We start from the raw sequence: 4,502 nt of genomic DNA on the forward strand, positions 1-4,502 counted from the left end.
TCATTCTGAATCCAATTCATAGTCTTTTTTCAGCTTTTTGTTCAAAATGTTGTTTATTTCTTTATTTTTTATTTATGAAACTTATCCACATTCAAGTGTTTAAAAAAGAATGCATGAAGCTAGAATAAAATGTTTTTGTTTATAAGCAGATACCCTGTTCTGTTGATGTTTTGTATGTTCAGATATTCATCTAACAAAATATATACAAATTAATACCTAAATACGGACATAGTAGTATACTTCAAGTATGAAGTAAAGTTCACTTAAAGAAAACGTAAGAGTATACTTGCAGTATAAAACTACTAAACTAGTAGTTTACTGATATTATACTTCAAAGTGTACTAAAAATGCTACTACATGTATTTCATTAGTAAACTATCAGTATACCTGTAAGTTCACTTTTAGTATAGTTGCAGTACAAACTAAACATTTTGATGTAAACTAGTTGTGTACTCAAAGTTTACTACTGTTATACTTAAAGTATACTTTTATATACTAGAAAGTGGGCCAATTTAGTCCCAAGGAGTATAGTAATAGTACGCTTACAAGTATACTACTAGTACACTGATATTTGTATACTTACTACATAAAGTTTACTTAAAAATATACTTGAACTTTACTTAAGTATGCTTACTAAAATAAACTTGAAGTATACTACTTTTTGGTAAGGGTTATGTTACTGTCATGGGCATGCACACTGATATTTTCAGCATTAAGAAATCTAGTCTGTCGACGCTCAGATCACAGCGAATCTTGTCTATTGCCGTGACATATGACATAGTTCTTGCGACCTAATTAAATGGAAAAGTTAATGAAAAGATTACTGACGCGGCTTAATGAGGCAGTGGGAGAGTCCTGTGAGAACACACATGAGAATGCAAATACACACGCACACAGGAAACGCTTGTCGCAGGCGCACTAAGAATTTTTTATACCAAAAAATAAATAATAATAAACCTACAGGGAGGGAGTTAATGTTTGCATATGTAAATAAATAACTATATAAATGAATGAATGAATAAGTCCTAAATGTTGTAAACATTACATTGCGTTTGAAATATTTATTTTATCAGGGCATTCAACCAAAATGATTTGCAGTATTGGGAAAATTTAAATGACTTGCTCCAGAGTATGGTAACAGTAAACGTAGTTTTGGGATACAGCACATACAACCCTTGCATAATATCCACACTAAATTAAAAGCAAATGACACCTTAAGCATTAACAGATTGCCTAAAGCAGGGGGGTCCTGCAGAGTTTAGCTCCAACCCTAATCAAACACTTTGTTCAACATCAAGTACTCTTACTATGTCTGCAGTATCCAGTATGTACTGTGCATAGTATGCAAACTTTCTGTGTGCATGGAATACCCGGATAACCTACTATATTTACCAGAATCTGGTAAATATAACTCAAGTACACTGAAATCAGTACAGAAGCTGTGTTTTGAATGGCATAGGCTACTACCATACAACTCCTACTGTACTGCAGTACGCAATGTGTGTACTGTAAATAGTGTGTGAATTTTCTGTATGCATGGAATTCCTGGAATACCTGCTACATTTGCTGAAATTTGATGTATGCATCTGAAGACACTGCATGGGATACTGTTTCCCATTACGCAACGCGCTCCACATGACATTTCATCTTCAAATGCGTGAATGAACTGGATAGTAATTATATACATGTTACTGTAAACTACAAACTATTGCTCTGTATCTAAAAACAATATCGTTAGTAGGACATAGATTACCTTAATCTCTACGGCACATTTCCGATCAAGTCAAATGACGTAACCTTTAATCTATAGCGCTTTATACAGTACAGATTGTTTCAAAGATATTAAATAATAATAATAATAATGTTGCCGTAATATATAAATAATACAAAATATTTATATTTAAATTATGCAAAAATAATTAAATTCCACTGTAAAGCAGCTCTAAAAAGAAATGAAGCTTCATTGGCGAAGCGAGTAAAATGCGAAATAATTGATGCGATCTACGCGTGTTCGAATCCCTTTTGCTAAACTTATTCTTCTCCTTTTCCCATCACATATCAGATCAGAAAGGCATTTACTTTCAATAAAAATGGAAATATTTGAAAAATGGAAATAAAACACCTCACAACTAATACAGTGTTATTTGGTATAGTTAAGGGGAGAGCTTTATTGTCCCAATAAGGCAGCATCCATTTAATAATATTAATAAATATGATAATTTACACTCAATATGTTATTGCATACTGTTTTATAATGTACTACAGTACTGAAGTATAAATCTGCCTCCTACTATTTACACTTTGCCTAAAGAAAATGCTATTTTAGAGTAAACAAAATGTATCATTGTTTGCACTTATAGTGTAACGGCCAAAAATAAAACAATATCGTTGTTCAGTTAAAGACAGTGTTCAGTGTTGATTCAGCTCTGTTTAATATGTAATGTTAATTAATTATGAAATAAGTTTAATTGGGCAATATAGCATTGTTTACTAGTATGAACCCTTATTAACAAGACTTTGTAAAAAAGAATGGCTTGCACATTTATTTGTAAGGTATCAGCCTCGACAGCTGAGCTGAATTAAGGTTCAGTGTTTGTCATGTGACAACACTGTAGCATACTACTCTGAAACATTTAGTTGCTTATTGTTTACTGTTTCACACACTATTCTTTAAAAATAGTAGGCAGTATACACTGTATACTGGGCAGTAGGCAGTAAGCAGTATGTTAGTATGCCAAGGTCTGGTATACTTGAAACTTCCAAGCAGGTGTGTTGAGGCAAGTTGGAGCTAAACTCTTCAGTACACTGACCCTCCAGGATAGAGTTTGGGGACCCCTGGCCTAAAGTATTAGGACACTACACTTGTCCTAAAATTATTTTTAATGGACATATAAAATCAGTTTCCATCAAAATCACATAGGTGTCCTAGCAGAATAATCACAAATGTAGTTCATCACATATGAATTAGTTCCACTAATGTTTGGAAACAGAAAGGGCCCTAATACTTTTTGAATAGCTTTAACCCTAATTAAACACACCTGAACCAGCTAATCAAGGCCTTCATGACACACACAGGGGTGCCCAAACTTGGTCCTGGAGGGAAGTTTCTAGTAAGAGCTTGATTAGCTTGTTCAGGTGTGTTTAATTGGGGTTGGAGGTAAACTCTGCAGGACACCAGCCCTCCAGGACCGAGTTTGGGCACCCCTGCGGACACTTCCAGGCAAGTGTAATGGAGAAATCTTCAGGACAGTAGCCCTCCAGGGGCTGGATTGGACACCCCTGAGGTACTGTTTTATTATGTAAAAAAAACACAAATGTCTGTTTAAATTGCTTTGCCTGAAAAGACATTAAAGATATTTCTGAATCATATATAAAAATGTTTAAATGACTGACAGCCCTTTATATATATATATACAGTGGGTACGGAAAGTATTCAGACCCCCTTAAATGTTTCACTCTTTGTTATATTGCAGCCATTTGCTAAAATCATTTAAGTTCATTTTTTTCCTCATTAATGTACACACAGCACCCCATATTGACAGAAAAACACAGAATTGTTGACATTTTTGCAGATTTATTAAAAAAGAAAAACTGAAATATCACATGGTCCTAAATATTCAGACCCTTTGCTCAGTATTTAGTAGAAGCACCCTTTTGAACTAATACAGCCATGAGTCTTTTTGGGAAAGAGGCAACAAGTTTTTCACACCTGGATTTGGGAATCCTCTGCCATTCCTCCTTGCAGAGCCTCTCCAGTTCTGTCAGGTTGGATAGTAAACGTTGGTGGACAGCCATTTTTAGGTCTCTCCAGAGATGCTCAATTGGGTTTAAGTCAGGGCTCTGGCTGGCCCATTCAAGAACAGTCACAGAGTTGTTGTGAAGCCACTCCTTCATTATTTTAGCTGTGTGCTTAGGGTCATTGTCTTGTTGGAAGATAAACCTTCGGCCCAGTCTGAGGTCCTGAGCACTCTGGAGAAAGTTTTCGTCCAGGATAACCCTGTACTTGGCCGCATTCATCTTTCCCTCGATTGCAACCAGTCGTCCTGTCCCTGCAGCTGAAAAACACCCCCACAGCATGATGCTGCCACCACCATGCTTCACTGTTGGGACTGTATTGGACAGGTGATGAGCAGTGCCTGGTTTTCTCCACACATACCGCTTAGAATTAAGGCCAAAAAGTTCTATCTGGGTCTCATCAGACCAGAGAATCTTATTCAGGTGTTTTTTAGCAAACTCCATGCAGGCTTTCATGTGTCTTGCACTGAGGAGAGGCTTCCGTCGGGCCACTCTGCCATAAAGCCCCGACTGGTGGAGGGCTGCAGTGATGGTTGACTTTCTACAACTTTCTCCCATCTCCCAACTGCATCTCTGGAGCTCAGCCACAGTGATCTTTGGGTTCTTCTTTACCTCTCTCACCAAGGCTCTTCGCCCCCGATAGCTCAGTTTGGCCGGACGGCCAGCTCTAGGAAGGGTTCTGATCATCCCAAACGTCTTCCATTTAA

This window comes from Sinocyclocheilus grahami, unplaced genomic scaffold (genome assembly GCF_001515645.1).
Source record: "Sinocyclocheilus grahami isolate Dianchi unplaced genomic scaffold, SAMN03320097.WGS_v1.1 scaffold530.1, whole genome shotgun sequence".
Lineage (NCBI taxonomy): Eukaryota > Metazoa > Chordata > Actinopteri > Cypriniformes > Cyprinidae > Sinocyclocheilus > Sinocyclocheilus grahami.